Source organism: Pan troglodytes, chromosome 23, assembly GCF_028858775.2.
Source record: "Pan troglodytes isolate AG18354 chromosome 23, NHGRI_mPanTro3-v2.0_pri, whole genome shotgun sequence".
NCBI lineage: Eukaryota > Metazoa > Chordata > Mammalia > Primates > Hominidae > Pan > Pan troglodytes.
Genome location: NC_086016.1, coordinates 44,983,604 through 45,001,587, shown reverse-complemented (window position 1 = coordinate 45,001,587; position 17,984 = coordinate 44,983,604). Strand labels below are relative to the sequence as shown.

The following is a 17,984-nucleotide window of genomic DNA, read 5'->3' as shown; positions in this document are numbered from 1 at the left end:
GACCACTGAATTTTAGAGCCTCACAGATGTTAGGTGGCTTATTTCTGATGAAAATAATCATAATAAAGATGTTTTTTATTTTTTAAAAGAATACTTCTGATGTATTTCTGAAAGCTGTTTTGAATACTCAGACATGGAAGCTGATAGTACTGCACACAGCAGGCATCACTCAATGTGGAGTGTGTGTGGAGAATCCACCTGTCTTCCTGTTATGTCATATGTGATGTGACTATTGATAGAGTTGCAGCCAGCTGGGGCACTCCATTAAGCTGCCCATGGAAGTACCTGCTTTTTATTTTCATTTCACTCCCTGGACTGAGAGTGTTTGGAGGATATCTCAGTGGCTCATGTGGAGGGAGCATCTGTGGGTGGAAGGCAACAGGCAGGGTGGGTCAGAGGGAGTGGTCCTGGCCACTGCATGTCTGGTGCCCCTGGCCACTGCATGTCTGGTGCCCCTGGCTCTGCCTGCAGCTCTGGAATCCTGAGATAAAGATGATGGCTGCTCTGTAAAGGCAGCTCAGTATAGGCAGCAGGCCTGGAAACTTCTCGTTTCATTGTGGCGGTACCAGATAGTAGTGTGTACAAAGTACTGCACGACAGAGGAGGGCGGGTCTGACTGTCCTCAGGACACTGCAGAGAGCTGACCTTCAGGGAAGTGACTTGGGAGGGATTGTGCCAGAGCCACAGGTGCTCTCCAGGTGGGGCTGACGTGAAGGACCATTCTGGGCAGAGCTACAGAGCTCTGAAGAACAAGGAGTGGCTGGGAGAGAGGGCTCACGCCTGTAATCCCAACACTTTGGGAAGCTGAGGTGGGCGGATCACTTGAGGCCAGGAGTTTGAGACCAGCCTGGCCAACATAGCAAAACCCTGTCTCTACTAAAAGTACAAAAATTAGCTGGGCGTGGTGGTTTGACTATGAACCCAGGTACTCGGGAGGCTGAGGCAGGAGAATCGCTTGAACCTGGGGGCAGAGATTGCAGTGAGCCAAGATAGTGCCACTTCATTCCAGCCTGGGTGACAGAGCGAGACTGTCTCAAAAAAAAAAAAAAAAAAAAAAAAAAGAACAAGGGGTGTGTGTGAGAGGGGCTGCTAGGGGCAGGGAAGGCTCCAGGTTATGACCTGCCTTATATTCTCCTGGAGGACAGTTCACTGGGGAGCAGTTTCTGGGTATTTAAAATACTGGGATGAAGATCTTCAGAGAAGCAAGATGTCAGTTGAGAAGTCAGGGATGCAGATGGGGGAGGGGTGATTCAGGTGACTCAATTTCACAAAGGTCACCTCTGTCTCTGGGAGTCTCAAGGATTGCCATCTGTGTTCCTAGGAAGCAGTGGCTCCACTCTAATGAGAAGGGCTTTTCGAGTGGGAATGGCCTCAGCCTTGACTCATTCTCTTAACCTGCATTTACGTGTTTGGTTGAGAATGCAGTAGCTGTGTGGGTTCTGCTTCTCTTTCTTTTTTCTTTTTTGAGACGGAATTTTGCTCTTGTCGCCCAGGCTGGAGTACAATGGTGCGATTTCGGCTCACTGCAACCTCCACCTCCCAGGTTCCAGTGAGTCTCCTGCCTCAGCCTCCCAAGTAGCTGGGATTATAGGCATGCGCCATCATGCCGGGCTAATTTTTGTATTTTTGGTAGAGATGGGGTTTTACCATGTTGGCCAGGCTGGTCTCAAACTCCTGACCTCAAATGGCCCGCCTGCCTCTGCCTCCCAAAGTGCTGGGATTTCAGGCATGAGCCACCGTGCCTGGCTGTTTCTCTTTCCATATGGTTTATGCTTACAGATCCTTGAGGTTAATATGTCACTTTCACTGTTAGTTCCTGCAGAAGAAAGGTAATTTTGCAATAAGGTTTTGGAGGTTAGGAACATGGTTTTGGAGTCATACAGCCCTTGGGTGTGGGTTCGAGCTCCATCACTAGGTGACTGTGCGGCTTTTGGCCAAATGCTTCAATGTCTCCAAAACTTGAGTGTCTTAGTCAGTTGGGGCTGCTATAACAAAGATGCGGTGGCTTGTAAACAACAGAAATTTCCTTCTTACAGTTCTGTAGGCTGCAAGTCTGAGATCAGGGTACCAGCATGGTTGGGTTCTGAGGAGGGTCCTTTTTCGTGTTGCGGATTGCTGACTTCTTATAGCTTCACATGGCAGAAAGAAGGCGAGAGAGCTCTCAGGTACTTTTTATAAAGGCACGAGTGGCTGAGTGCAGTGGCTTATGCCTGTAATCTCAACACTTTTGGAGGCTGAGGCAGGAGGATCACTTGATGCCAGGAGTTCATGGCCAGCCTGGGTAACATAGTGAGACCCTATCTCAACAAAAACTAAAAAAAAAAAAATTGTAAGGACACTAGTCCTATTCATGAGGGCCCTGCCTAATTAGCTTCCAAAGGCCCTACTTCCTAATGCCATCAAACTGAGGGGTAGAATTTCAACATATGAATTTTGAGGGGATCCATACATGCAGTCCTTTGCACCAGGATACTGAGAGCCCTTCCTCATAGGATTTTGGCGGGGCAGCATGAGGTGATGGACCCCAGGAGCCCAGCATGTGTGCCTGGTCACAGTGCTCATTCAGTCACTCTCCTATCACTCTACGTAAGTGAATTTGCCAGCAAACTATACCTTTAAAGTGCCCAAAGTGATTTTATCCAGTTCTATTTAAAAATCCTTCCAGAACTTTTTGGACCTTTCCTTGGTGACTCGGGGTCACGGGTGTAGTCACAGGTCATTGGTGTGGGTGAGGCCTCCTGCCCTGGCCCTGCATGGACTCCCCTCATATCCTGGCACTTACAGGGCCTGTCTTTCTCCCCACCACCTTTTGTAAGCTGCTGTTGGCACCTGGCCCTTTTGTTGGGGTAAGGGCCTGATGATGGTCATATCCTCCCTGGGTTTTGAGGGCAGCCTTGCCATGCAGAGAGGCCTTGCTCTCTTCTGGGTTGGTTATTCTCTGCCTGAGTTTAATGTGATGGATTCTAGAAAGCCTGGCCCTGGGGTGAAGGGATGTTGCTTGACTACACGTAGTGACTCAGGATTGGAAGGGAGTACTGGTAATGATAGCTTATCCCTAGGTGATGGGAAATAGGACTTAGAAAGCAAATGATAAAGGTGTGAGCACTGCTCACCTGTGTGAAATTGTATTAAGATAACATGCAGCAGTGATAGTTAAGGCTTTAGAATTATAGGAAGTTTCTCCTTGTTTTCCACACAGTACCATTGCCCTTTTACTTTTAGATTAATGTTTAAGTAATAACTTTGTAATTAAAATAAGTATAAATAAAAAGAGCTTGGTTGTCTAGGCATTTGCATTTTACCAAGAAGCTTTCCATAGCCCTCATTTTGTTTTCAGGACAGCCTTGTTGATTTGTTTCCCTTTTCATCGTTTAGAGGAGAAAGAGAGTCAGAGCTAAAGGGGTCAGTGGTTTTGCCTGAGGCCACCTGCCAGGACCCCATATGGGCCTCTGAGCCCAAGCCCAGAGCGCCCAGGGAGGCCTGTGACGGGGCCTCTGCCTGGACCTGCAGGGTGGTCTTTAGATAGGATCAACTGTGTATTTTGAAGTTTCCTATTGAATGAAATGAAATCTTCTTAATGTAAAGTGATACCCAAACTGTAGTTTGTGAACATTTTCATATTTTAAACTGCATTTGTCTTTCATTATATTAAATTATGTTGTCGCCAACTGAGCGTGCCAAGATCATGAATTGTGGTCTTCAGAGGAACCACAGAGCAGGCAGTGCTCCCTGTACAGACCTCCAAGCCCGCTATTAGTGGGTTCTGTAGCTGTCTGATTGGCTGGAGCTGGCTGCCTGCTCGCCACTTAGCTCGCACGTGGTGATGCTTTAATTAAGCAATTGCGACCTTTGCTCCTGCAAATGTGTCATCAGATAAGGAGACTGGGCATGTGCCACCTAGGAGGATGTGCGTGGGGGGGTGCAGAGTCAGTGGTGAGGGGCTGTCTGCACAGGCCCCCGTGTTCTGAAGTTTCTGAGGGACCATTCAAGAAGCTTTACATTCCTGCCCATTTAATTCTTGCAACCAGATAGTGTTCTCTCCACTTGATCCATCAGTAAACCTAAGCTCAGAGAGATTCAGTGGCCTTCAGAGGGTCACCATCAGAGCTGGTGCTCTGCCTACCGAAGCCCACACTCATTTCACCTCCTCTGGCTGGCTGGAATAAGTAAGTTGTGAATCACTCTCAGATGTGAACATCTTTAAAAGATAATTAATCTTTCTCCCCCACCTCTGAGAAACATAGACATGAGGGAGATTATGTGTGTCCTTTGCTTAAGACGGGATCTATGTCTGTAACTAACTTGGTTTCAATAATCTGAAAGTTTACAACCATTTACACAGCAGGGAGATAAGGGCACAAAAGGGAGAGCTGCTGGGGTGCGGTCAAGGCCGTGGGTGACTCGCTGGTACACCCACCCCATGATGCATCCCACGTGGGACAGGAGGAAGATTCCAGAGGCCCCGGCTTGGGAGTGCCTCATCTTCGGCAGATGCATTTTGAAAGGCATCTTATGCTGTTAAAGAGCAGGTAGACAAGGGAGAAGAAATTGTGTTTCTGTAGAGCACTGCACTTTGTAAAATTGCGAAAGGTCTTCACATTTTGTCAACGTTGTGATATCACATAAGAGCATTTGCTCAGGTATATTAGAGCAGATATTTGTGTTGTTTTTTTATTTTGAGACGGAGTCTTGCTCTGTCGCCCAGGCTGGAGTGCAATGGCGCGATCTTGGCTCACTGCAAGCTCCGCCTCCTGGGTTCACACCATTCTCCTGCCTCAGCCTCCCAAGTAGCTGGGACTACAGGTGCCCGCCACCACGCCCGGCTAATTTTTTGTATTTTTAGTAGAGACGGGGTTTCACCGTGTTAGTCAGGATGGTCTCTATCTCCTGACGTGATCCGCCTGCCTTGGCCTCCCGAAGTGCTGGGATTACAGGCGTGAGCCACCGCGCCCAGCCGATATTTGTTTTTATGCTTGGGATAATCATCACTTTTGTGTCAAATGACTTCTTTTTTGCTTTCTTTAAATCTTTTAAAAATTGAAGGTTCAACATAGAAAACAATGTTCTGAGTAAAAAACTCCCTTTGTAGTTTACCTTCCACGCACAAAGCAGTTTTTGTGTATCTTGATCAAGTAACCTATTCCCTGCCAACTTTGTACCAAGCTTCAGAAGAGGCAAGAGAGGTACGTTGTCTCTGTCCTGCCTCAAGGCAACACTTCGAGGTTGTTAGTTTGAATGTGAGGAAGCTGTAGGTAGTGAGATCAGGTGCCTAGTTCAAGGCCATCCAGTTTGTAGATGGGAGAGATCTGGAGCTTGAACTGACCTCACTGTTTCCTTTTCAATAACTGACATTGTTATAATTGTATTATTCAGATTCACTTAAATATTTTCTCAAGTATTTTCCATGTTTTACCTTCATCTTCAAAAAGATTATTAATGGTTATATTATCCTGTTGACGTAATGAGATTAAAACATTCCCTAGTGCTGGGCATTTTAGGTTATTTCCACTTTTTTGCTAATGTAGATGAATTTGCAGTTTATAATTTCATCCTTTTTCATCTGTGTAATTAGTTCCTGGGGATAAATTCCCGAGAATAGAAATCTTGTATTAAAGGGTATGAACACCTTAAGAGTGTTTTGAAAGCCTGTCTTGCTGCTTGTAAGTGTATTTTTCTGATATTTTGGGTGAAAAAATGGGGATTCTTTCTCTTTAAAGTGCCTGCCTTGGCCTTTAGAACTTCCAAGTATCTGTGAGATAAGAAAGTTCTGTGAGGGTTTCTTAAATGAGTCACATTTCCTTCCTAAGTTTCTGGATATCATTTTACTTGAATTGGTTGCCTTACTTTGATGAGCAAGGAACGCTGTTTTAGAAAATCCTTACTACTTGATGATTAATCCTTGGAGCTAATGTTCCACGTTCCCAAGGTTGTGAGTGCTTATGGCCACATTCCTGCATCAGCTCAGCCATCGCGGTAGGTATCTCACAGACCTTCTCTAGCTTTCTTTTCCTCACTTAAGGGATGCATATTGGAAAGACTCTGCAGGGTTCTTTCTGCCAGGCAGCCTGGGGGTCGTGTGGTCCTTTAGAGTTCATCTCTAGCTTCTAGATGCTGCTCTCATGGGGGTTCCTGGCTCTGTTCATCTCCAGAGACAAGCATCTCAAAGGGAACCTGGGAAGTTTATAGCACTGGTGCTTGCTCGCCTTGTTTGCTTGTTTGTTTTTCTGTTCTGGTCTGCTGTGGAACTTGTCACCATGTTCCCATGGACTGACTTTCCTACCCTCCACTGTCCTTTAGGTATTCACTCTCAGACTGAGCGGTGTCCTGTTTTCCTGGTGGCTCATTTGCCAGGGTCTGCAAAGGACAAGGTGCTTAGCAGGGACAGAGAGGGGCTCCAGGTGGGGAGCAGTGGTCGGGCCAGCCGACCTTAGTGCTTACCCCTGGGTCCCCTCCCTAGAATTCCTGCGATGCCTCCACCATGTCTACCCTCTTCCCCCAGGGGCTGTTTCCCTTTTAGTTCTCTTGCCTTACTGTGGGCAAAAGCTTACTTTTCTTGGTTCCTCTTATCCCAGCTAAGAAAAGCTGATGTTCACAACAAAATGAAGAGACTTGACTACACAGGAAGGTAGACATAAGAGGAAACAGTCACAAATAGCACAGGCATACAAGTGTCTTGCTTCCCAAGCACAGGCAGGTTTTTGTGCCCACACTTCAGGGCTCGTCTGACTGCACTGGCTCTGCCAGGCGCTGCCCAGCTTCCTGCTTCCCCTCCCAGTCCTGCTGCTTCTGTCAGTAAAACAAAATTTTAGAGTGATGCTTTGCTTGATGCTTTGGGGGCTGCATTTTTATCACAAGTGTGGAAATTGTACTTTGCCCTGGTTTCTACAGATGCCTAAACATGTCTAGGTTGCTGTTGCCTTGGCAACTGGCTGAGCTGTTGGTTGTGTGTGTGGTGAAGGTTCTGGCAGGGGCTTCATGGAAGCCTCTGGTCATCCTTAGAGCTTTTCAGCTAAGCTGGCGGTTACTCCCAAGCCCAGAGCCATATGCTCTTAGCTCCCCTTTGTCGTTTGGAGCTTCCCATTTTATTTCCCTGAGAAATCCCTGCTCAGCTGCCCTAGACTTGGGTGGGTGGTATGGCATGGCATGGCATGCACTGATAGGGCTGATTTATTTCGAGACTGGATTTTTGGTAACACAAGACGTGATTCCTTAGCAGCCCTTGGCCTAAGTTTTATTTGAGGTCGGACAGGGCCCAAGGGCTGCTTGTGCTCTCCCTTCAAGTGCCTTCTGCTTTTTAGGCCTGGAGTGCTTGTTGGGGCCCAGAGCTGGGCCTTGCCTGAGAGTCCCGCAAAAGCGGGGCCTTCCAGTACTCCAGAGGGGTACTCCTGACCACCTGTAAGCCATGGGAAGAAAGTCAATGTGATTGGATCACGGCAGTGCCACACAGTATGTCTCCTTTTATGAAGACTGAGTGAAAGGATATAATCAATTCCAGTTTTATCCTTTGTTATTTTATTTAATGCTTCTTGTATTTCCTTTTGGATTTATTTCTTTTCTTCTTAGTCTTGCAAATGTGAGTCTGAAGTTGGGGCTGACTCATCACCTCCCCTTATAGCTCAGACAAGTCACCTTCCTTAAAGTTTTTTGGGTGTACGCTCATTTCCAGAATTGCTATTTTGGACCCATGCTTTTCTCTCTGCTGCCTCTACTAGGAACTTGCAGGTTCACGAAATTTAGAAATAGTTTAACATAACATGAGCTCTTACTAGTAAGTAAAGAGGTGAGTAGGGAGAGAAACCTCCAATCCTCCAAACCCTCCAGAAGCCTCATGTTAGCAGTGTGATTGGTGGAGGTGGAGACAAACTCAGTCCATTGGGAACTCGTGGGGTTACCAGGTGGGAGAGGGGAGTTCTCTCCTTGGGGTAGAGTTGGCAAATTACCAGTCCCCACGAAGGCTGCAAAGCCCTGCTACCCACTCCCTGTGCATCCTGCTGTCCAGGATGGCTGGCTTTTGGGGTCCTGACCTGGAACCCGGGTTGCTTTTCCCCATAGGAGGGCCTCTGTCTGGAGCACAGGTTCAGGGAGAAGCCTCTGGCATGTTTTGGTCTTGGGCCGGCCCCCTCCGTTGGGGCTACAAGTGCCCGCAGTGAGCTGTTATTAGTAAGGAGCTCCGCAACCAGATTGCCTGGGCTTGAATCCCAGCTCTGAGATTGGTTGTGATACCTACCTCACCTTTGAAATGGGGATCATGATAGGATTGTTGTGCAGATGGGATGCATGAATGTGTGCCCTGCACTTGTGATGGCATTGCCCTTAGAGAACTCCATTGTAGCACAGCCATCGGTGCCTCTGAGCCTGCCAACCATCTTGCCTTGGGACTCTTTGATTCCCACTTTACAGTTGAGGAAATAGGCTCAGAGAAGCTTAATATATCTTCAGATCTGGGTCTGTCTCAGGGTTCTCTCTTCAAAGCACTGGTGGTCCCCCACAGTGGCCCTGTCTCCCCAGCAAGTTAGGGAGTGACTGCCAGGGGACTGCTCCATCAGTCCTGTGCCCACCAGGCATAGTCTGTAGACAGCATTTTTTTTTTTTTTTGAGATGGAGTTTCATTCTTGTTGCCCAGGCTGGAGTGCAATGGCATGATCTTGTCTCACGGCAACCTCTGCGTCCCGGGTTCAAGCGATTCTCTTCTTCAGCCTCCCGAGTAGCTGGGATTACAGGCATGTACCACCACGCTGGGCTAATTTTGTGTTTTTAGTAGAGACAGGGTTTCTCCATCTTGGTCAGGCTGGTCTTGAATTCCCAACCTCAGGTAATCCACTGGCCTTGGCCTCCCAAAGTGCTGGGATTAGAGGCATGAGCCACCACGCCTGGCCTGTAGACAGATTTTTTAATGCCTCCATACACACACATACACACACACATTAGACATTTATATGTTACTGAAATGGGAGAGTTCCCTGGACCCCTTCGAGGTACTTGGGACAGGGGTGTGGCTGGTTTGCTTAAACCACTTACAGGAGGGGGAGCATGCAGGTGAGCAAGTACAGGGGCCGAGGCGAGCACTTTTGGGCTCCGGCCCCACAGCAGTGTCTAGGGTTGTTACAATGCTCTTTTAGCCCTCCTGTCTGAGGACGGCTTAAGTGTTAAACAGCTTAAGAGTCAGTGTGACAGCCTTTTTGGGTTCAGCATCCCGAATTATCTGGCGTCAAGGAAGAATCAGGTCACATGGACTTGAAGGATGGTGAATGCGGGATTTTATTGAGTGATGGAGGTGGCTCTCAGCAGGATGGGGAGCTGGAGATGGGATGGAGTGGGAAGGTGATCTTTTCCTGGAGTTTGGCCATTCTGCAGCCGATCTCCTCTTCAACTGCCCCCAGCTCAACTCCTCTCGACTTCCTCTCTTCTCTCCTCTGCCACTCTTCTGCTCCTGGAGTCTGGGGTTTGGGGTTTTATATGGGCACAGGATGATGGGGGACATGGTGGGCTGAAAGGCAACATTTGGGTGCGAAAACAGGAATGCTTGTTCTCATTTAGGGCCTTGGGTCCAGGCTTGAGGGTGGGGCTCTCACCAGGGACCCTGCCCTTCTGCCTCCTGTTTGTATCATTACTATATATAAATGATGCTGTGATTATGATTAACAAAATACCAGTTTACTTTAAAACTTGAATTTACAGTAGCCTTTTGTCATCTGGAGTTTCTAAATCATTGAATGTGAAAAATACTATTATTTAGGGATCTAGCAACCTTATTGATCTTTAAAAGGCTTAAGTTCAGAAAAAGTTTATTGTTGCCCTTTTCTTGCTCTGTGTTTTGGTGTCTGCCCTTCTGTCTGTCTGGCATCTGTGCGAGTCATGCGTCAGGGCATGTTGGGGAGATGGAGGCCAGTGTGGCTGGGTTGAGTTATAAACTGGAAGCAAGGTTGGGAGCCCAGAATCCAAACCAGGTTCAGACTGGGAGAATATCTGAAATCCCTGCAGCAGCAAAGAAGGTTCCTATATCCACGGTCCCTGAAGGAATTTTGCTGGGTCCCCAGGTTCTCTGGGAGCATTGATGTGTCTCACTCTCATGGTACCAAAGACTTTCTGTTTTTATTCATCAACTTCCTGTATTTCCTTCTGCTCCCTCCTTAACCTGGGGTTGGCTCTAGTTTCAAAGTTAATTCTCAAATCCAAACCTCAGACTTAAAGGCTGGTAACTGCCCTTGGATATGTTTGGGGCTGGCTCCTGAGAAACCTCTTTTCCAGGAAAGCTCTGGCCTGTTAGATTTTGCTCTGTAATTTTACTGCCTTGCTCACCTAACGGTGGTCATTGGTGTTCTGAGACACATGGGTGGAACTCAGCAATGTTTCTTCACTTGTATTTTTGTTTGTTTGTTTTTTGAGACAGAGTCTTGCCCTGTCGCCCAGGCTGGGGTGCAGTGGTGTGATCTCAGCTCACTGCATCTTCCACCTCACAGGTTCAGATGATTCTCCTGCCTCACTCTGCCTCCCGAGTGAAGTAATAGCTGGGACCACAGGCATGCGCCACCATGCCTGGCTAATTTTTGTTGACCTGTATTTGGATCTTATATTTACATGAGAATTTCATGCAAATAGATTCTTTCCCCCTAGAAATGGACTCAGACATTTTTGCATGCAATTCAATGTATTCATAAATCCCCATTCATTTTTATTTATTTATTTATTATTTATTTTTTTTTTTTTTGAGACGGAGTCTCGCTGTCGCCCAGGCTGGAGTGCAGTGGCGCCATCTCAGCTCACTGCAACCTCTGCCTCCCGGGTTCAAGCGATTCTCCTGCCTCAGCCTCCCAGGTAGCTGGGACTACAGGCGCCTGCCACCACGCCTGGCTAATTTTTTCTATTTTTAGTAGAGACAGGGTTTTACCATGTTAGCCAGGATTGTCTCAATCTCCTGACCTTGTGATCCGCCCGCCTCTGCCTCCCAAAGTCCTGGGATAACAGGCGTGAGCCACTGTGCCTGGCCAAATCCCCATTTATGTATTCAGCAAATTTTTGAATGCCTGCCATGTGCTAGGCACGGTTCTAGGCACTGGAGTTACAACAGGAACAACGTAGTCCATGATCTTACATTCTGGTCAGAGGAGGCAGAGCGTGATTAAACACCCCCAGCCTGGTGTAGAGGGAAGGCCAGCCTCAGTGGACGGGAGGGTCCAAGCCTCATCCCCTCCTGCCAGGGCTCTGCTTGTTGCCAAACCTCCCAGCCCCCTTCTAGCCTTCACTTCCCTGAACTGGTTTCTGACTTCACAATCGTTATCAGAATTATTTTTTAAAAATTTAATGTTTATTGAGGCTCATTTTGTGCCAGGTGTCCTATTTTTCCTTGCGTGATTACACTTATTCTCATGTCAACTTTGTTTTGCAAGTGAGAAAGCTGGGCCTAGGCCTCATACCTAGGAATGTGATGTGTGGTTTCGATCAGCATGCAGCTTGAGGCTGTAGAACTCAGTAAGCCAGGCCTGAGGACACCATCAGAAATACCAACAAAAAATTCAGTGTGTCCATTTTGGCCTGGACCGTCTCTATTCTCTGCTTTTTTTCCCCCTGATTGAGACAGGGCCTCACTCTGTCACCCAGGCTGGAGTGTAGTGGTGTGATTGTGGCCCACTGCAGCCTCCAACTCCAGGGCTTAATGATCCTCTCACCTCACCTTCCCAAATTACAAGTGTGTGCCATCATACCTGGCCAATTTTTTTTTTTTTTTTGAGGCAGAGTCTTGCTCTGTCACCCAGGCTGGAGTGCAGTGGCTCGATCTTGGCTCACTGCAACCTTTGCTGCCTGGGTTCAGGCAATTCTCCTGCCTCAGCCTTCCCAGTAGCTGGGATTACGGGCGTGTGCCACCATGCCCAGCTAATTTTTGTATTTTTAGTAGTGATGGGGTTTCAGCATCTTGGCCAGGCTGGTCTTGAATTCCTGACCTTGTGATCCACCCATCTTGGCCTCCCAAAGTGCTAGGATTACAGGCGTGAGCCACCGCGCCCAGTGTCATACCTGGCTAATTTTATTATTATTTTTTTTGAGACAGAGTCTCGCTCTGTCGCCCAGCCTGGAGTGCAGTGGTGCGATCTCGGCTCATTGCAAGCTCCGCTTCCCAGGTTCAAGCCATTCTCCTACCTCAGCCTCCCAAGTAGCTGGGACTACAGGCGCCCACCACCACGCCCAGCTAATTTTTTGTATTTTTAGTAGAAATGAGGTTTCACCGTGTTAGCCAGGATGGTCTTGATCTCCTGACCTTGTGATCCACCCACTTCGGCCTCCCAAAGTGCTGGGATTACAGGCGTGAGCCACCGTGCCCAGCCAATACCTGGCTAATTTTTAAATTTTTCTGGAGACTGGGGAAGGGGGCAGGTCTCACTGTGTTGCCCAGGCTGGGCTTGAACTCCTGGCTTCAAGTGATCCTCCTGTCCCGGCTTCCCAGAGCGCTAGGATTACAGGTGTGGGTCACTGTGCCTGGCCACTGTTTCTTTTAACAATCAAATTGCCTTTCTCAAGGAGGAAAACATGGGTGGAATGTGCTTTAAGGCCTCTGTCTGGTGGACATTATAGGCACTTGAAGTTACCAAATCTGTATATTTACTGTTGGCAAAATTGCATGATCCCATCCTTATTTCCAAATAATTGCCGCGTGAATGACATTGGAAATGCACATTTAGTTTTTGACTGAGTAGTTGTATACACACTCTGGTTTTTCCACACCAGACACTTGCTCTCTTGCTGTGACTGCTAAGGTCCTGCCCAGTGGACAGAGTAACTTCCTGAAAAGTTGCTTTAAAAACCTTGTCTCCTCAGTGGACGGAGGGTGCAATGAAACAACATTTGTCATCCTGACTCAGTCCCAACCAAGCAGAACCTTTATTGTGACTGGAGGTTTGCAAGCTGCCGTCCTCCTGGCACCAAAAGCAGCCTGTTCTTTAAATATTTGCATTGAATAACTTTGTAGCTCTGCTTCCTTCTAAGGCTTGCCACACTTCATGTCAGAAGCAGAGCTCCTCCTCTGGAGTTATTGTGAAACGTGACTGAATGCCAGGGTGCAGTTTCTCTGCAGTCAGCTCACTTTATAGAGGAAGAACTCGGCTGCTTCAGCTCAATGCGAGTTAAACGTTGCAGTGTCCAATCTTGCTTCCTGGCAGTTGGGGCCCGGAGCAGCCCCGAGGCTGGGAGGGGGGACATTGTCCCCTTTGACTATGTGATTGTTGGAAGCAGGGTCCTGAGAGGGAGTCCAGGAGGCAGCCTAAATGGAATTTCCAGTCTAAACAGGCAAGGCACAGTTGCGGGAGTCCTGGTGTAAAGTCCAGTGAGACAGAGACTGGGGCTTGGGGTGGGATGGGGATTGCTGACAAGAGAGAAGGATCTCTGGGCCAGGGAAGAGGCAGCTGCATTCGCTGGCTGCGAGGCTGTGGCTCTAGGTGTGGATATGCTAGGGTGCTCCCCACAGCCCCCAGACCTTTCATATGTCAGCATTCCCGTAGGTGGGGCATGTGGGACCCCTGCCCCGGGCCCTTTTTCCAGTGTGACTGTCCCTATAGGGTGAGGAATCTGAGGTATCAAGAAGTGGTATCTCCCTAAAACTTGTGCCTCTCCCTTTAGGCCATGCACAGGGACAGAGACCCTGGAATTCCCTGCCCCAGTAACCCCCAGACCCCTTACATGGCCTGCATGGGTCGCCTCCCTGGCGTGTCCTGCTGAGGGTAGGCTGTGCACTGTGTGCACGTGCCTCCAGCCAAAGGTGGCTGAATGGTGGCCATGGGCAGGGTATGTGTGGACAGAGCTTGGGTGTGCAGGCTGGGGTGTCCCCATAAGCACGCCCGAGGGTCTTTGTGGCGCAGGACACGGCTCTGGATTCATGTGTGTGCCTGGTTTCTTGAATGGTAAAGTTCATGCTTATTTTCTGGGTGTGTTTGGGGTTGTCCCTCCCTATCTGACACATGGGGCTTGGGACCATGCCTGGAGCCCCAGTTGCATGGGGAGGTGGGGTTAAGAGCAGGCCTGTCCCCCTGCTCAGCCCTTCTTACCACCAAACCAGCCACACTTGAGCAGGAGCGCACTGCACTGTCATTTTACCCAAAGTTTCCCTCTAGGGCTTTGCTGATGACATCTCTTGGCTTTTGTTAGCATTCTGGCGCAATATCAGAAGGATTCCAGTCTACATCGTGGTCTTCTTGAGAGCTCATATTTGATTTCCGCTTTAGCTCACTGGACTTTAGCCTGGAGGAATCCCACTGAAGAGTTTTTAATGTTGACTTATGGAACTTGTCCCAGCAGCAAACCACAGATACTGTGGCTTGGGGGTGAGCAGCTCTTGTGGAAACAAGGCACTTCCCTTCTTCAGCTGCATAGGAGTGCTTCAGGAACCTTTTGGGCCACATTCTTCTTGTGATTTCTTGACTTGCGGGAGGGCAGGGAAGTGATGTCTGGGTCCCACAGCGCACATGGCTGTCCCTGGTGCCACCCTTCCAGGAGGAACTGCCAGGTCGGACGTGGAGATGAACCCGGAGAGTGTCCTTCGGCTCTGGTCGGCCTTCAGGGGCATTCCTGCCAGTCTCAGAAGATGACAGTCTGCAATCGTGTTATCATCAACGTGGAAAAAATAAGGGCAATGCAGTTTTCATGTGTGTAAGGTTAGCAGCTGCCCTTTCTTGGGAAGGACTCTTTCTGTATAAAATTTTGACCATTGTATCTTTTACATTTTAAAATGTCCTATCTTTCCATGTTGATGGAAAGAGCTGGTAGTTTCTAAAGGATATTCTTACTTGGCAAAATAAGAAGTAAGCAGTCTTATGTTATTCTGCCTTCAAATTTGAAACAGTTTTATTGAGTTATAATGAACAGGCGATAAGTTTTGGCATATGAATACACTGTTAAGCCATCATTGCAAAGAAGATAGTGAGAAGTCCATCCTCTGAGGGTTCCTCTTGCTACTTGGGGTCCCTCTGCCCCCACCTCTTGCAGGCCACCACTGCTCTGCTCTTTGCCACTGTAGAATCATTTGCATTTTCTAAAATTTTATGTAAATGGAATCATACAGTATGTATTCTATGTATTCTTCTTCTTCCTTTTTTTTTTTTTTGAGATGGAGTCTTGTTCTGTTGCTAGGCTGGAGTGCAGTGGTGCAATCTCGACTCACTGCAACCTCCGCCTCCCGGGTTGAAGTGATTCTCCTGCTTCAGCCTCCGGAGTAGCTGGGACTATAAGTGCATGCTGCCATGCCCGGCCAATTTTTTTGTATTTTTAGTAGAGACGGGGCTTCACTGTGTTGCCCAGGCTGGTCTCAAACTCCTGAGCTCGGGCAATCCGCCCGCCTCAGCCTCCCAGAGTGCTAGGATTACAGGTGTGAGCCACCACTTCCGGCCAGTATATATTCTTTTTACAGTATGTGTTATTTTTAGTCTGGCTTCTTTCACTCAGTAAAATTACTTTGAGATTGTTGTAGCATTTATCAGTTAGTTTCATTTTTTAAAAAATCCAATGCATGGGCATGCTACAATTTGTTCATTCACCTATTGACAGACGTTTGGGCTGTTTCCACTTGGTGTAATCACAAATGAAGATGCTATGTTGTGAAAAGATGTTACAGAAAAATAAGGTGCTATCAACATTTGTGTGCCAGTCTCTGTGGGGACATCTGCTTTCTTTTTATCAAAAATTTAATGGAGACAGAGTCTCCCTATGTTGCCAAGACTGATCTTGAACTCCTGGGCTCAAATGATCCTCCTGCCTCAGTCTTCTAAAGTGTTGGGATTACAGGTGTGAACCACTGCACTTGGCCAACATCTGCTTCCACTTCCCTGGGGTAAATACCTAGAGTGGAATGGCTAGGTGCTTTGGTGGGTGTACGTTTAACATGTCCAGACACTGCCAAACTTTTCCAAAGTGCTTTGCACGCATCACCAGCACTGGGTTCTAGTTCCCCCACATCCTCACCAACACTTGGTACATGTAGTCTGTTTAATTTTTGCCATTCTGGTAGGTTTAATTTGCATTTCCCTAGTGATTAAGGGTGGTGACTCTCTTTTCCTGAACCTATTTGCTGTCTGTGTGTCTCCCTCAGTGAAGTATCTCTTTAAATCACTTGCCTGTTGAAAAAGCTGAGTTGTTTTATTAACTTAGTTTTGAAATTTTTAAAATATATTTTGGATACAATTCCTTGATCAATTATATAATTTGAAAATATTGACTCCCTGTCTGAGGCTGTCTTTTCATTCTTTTAACAGTATCTTTTGAAGAACAGAAGTTTTAAACATTTGCTGAAGTCAATTTGTTCTTTTACGGCTTGTGCTTTTTTGGTTGGTGTCACAGCTAAAATCTTTGCCTAATCCCAGGTCACAAATGTTTTCTCATGTCTCGTCTAGAAATTTTATAGTTTTATGTTTTACATTTAGGCCTGTGATCCATTTTGAACTTTTAAAATGTGTTGCGGTGTGTGAATTGAAGGTTTTTTTTTTTTTTTTGTCTGTGGATAGCCAGTTGTTTCAGTACCATTTGTTGAAAAGTCCCCAAAATTTGGGGGAAAATTTCTAATTGGTGAAACCCAGAGGTCTGGGAATTGTGGTTCTGGGCCCTTGGATCTCTTCATGACTGTTTACTGTTCTCAGCTTCGTATGGCATGGCTTTCTCTTTATCGCACCTGGGAGTTCCCAGCTCCTGACAGCAGGAGCTCTATCATTGGATAGGGCTGGGAAAGGGACTGGGCGATGCCCACTGGATTCCCGCACAGTCTCTCTCCTTCTTCTCTGGGCCATACAGAGGCTTCTGGTTGGTGGGTTCTGGGCAGTGTCTCATTTCCAGAGGTGACTAGAGGCTTGCCAGGACAGAGAGGTGGAGGGAGAAGAAGCCTTCTGTGCCTGGATGGGTGGGGTGGGGCTCAGGCTGAGAAAGGTGGGAGGGGCTGTTCCCCATTCTGCGAGGGCTGACAGCCTTGAGACCTGCAGCCAGCTGAGACCCAGGGAACTGGGCTCTGCTCTGAGCCACTGCTTGTCCTTGACCAGCTTTATGACTGGGGTGGATGGGGGCGGGAGGGGTTAACACAAGTTCATTCTTTTCCTTTCAGTCACAAAGTGGCTCTGAGCAGTCTCCAAGTCTATACCATTGTACAGCAGCTTCCTAGGAGGTGGTAAAGTCTCCATCTGCTTTTTGATCTGGGGGCAGTGGGTTCTGACTCATAAACTGCTGGTACTACTAGTCCTAGCACTAGCAGTTCCACCAGCACCTAAAAGTGATGGAGCTTTCTTCTGCTTTCTTCTGCTGTAAGCACTTTGTGTATAGAACCCGTTGAGTCCTCTCAACAGCTTTGTGAGGTGGCTGCTGTCCATTTTACAGATGAGGAAACTGAGGCACAGAGAAGGTGACCATCTGGAAGAAGTCTTTGGGCTGTGCTTTTTGTTATTGAACATTGAAGGATAGATATGGTTTAGCATTTTTCATTAGCTCTTGAGCCAAATAGAGTGGTTTCCATGGCCCTCTTCCACATCTTCATGTTCTTATTGGCAACGGGGAGGGGTCGGACTGTCTGAGATTAAAATTCTTGAGTGGTTCTCTGTTGTTATCACAATAAAATCCAGACTTGTGGTCTGACCCCTGCTTACCCCTTGAGTCTCATCTCTTGCCACACTCCTGAACTTCTTGCATTTCTCCCATGCAAATCTTGTCTACTGCAGATGCCATTTTTGCCGTCTTTGCCTGCTGAACTCATCCTTCAAAACTTGGCTCTAATTTCACCTTCCCCTCCCTCCAGGTGTTTTGCCCCTGGGCCTGCAGAGTGGATGGTCCACCCCCGTCCCCATACTCCTCATGTATGGTATGACCGACCTGTTTGTCTTCTGTGGGGCTAGGAGCTGGGTAGGCGGAGGGCAGGGGACTGCATTTTGTATTGTAGTGTGCAGTTCTTAGCTCTGAAATGGCACATCATAGGCAAGCAGGCTCTGTGGGATGAACAATGCAGGCATGAGTGACATGAGGATCTGCAG

General features: G+C 47.7%; 1 protein-coding gene across 4 annotated transcripts in view; it reads left to right on the top strand.

The window, feature by feature from the left end:
- Window positions 1–17,984, top strand: part of PACSIN2 (protein kinase C and casein kinase substrate in neurons 2) — a 146,256-nt gene that overhangs the window by 6,964 nt on the left and 121,308 nt on the right. For 2 of the 4 annotated variants that reach the window (XM_063808000.1, XM_054676164.2), the window contains exon 1: window positions 17,758–17,815. The exons of the other annotated variants lie outside the window; for them this stretch is intronic. The gene's annotated coding sequence lies outside the window, so the exon portion shown is untranslated. Of the gene's footprint in view, window positions 1–17,757; window positions 17,816–17,984 lie in introns of those variants that run through there. 4 annotated transcript variants of the gene reach the window in all.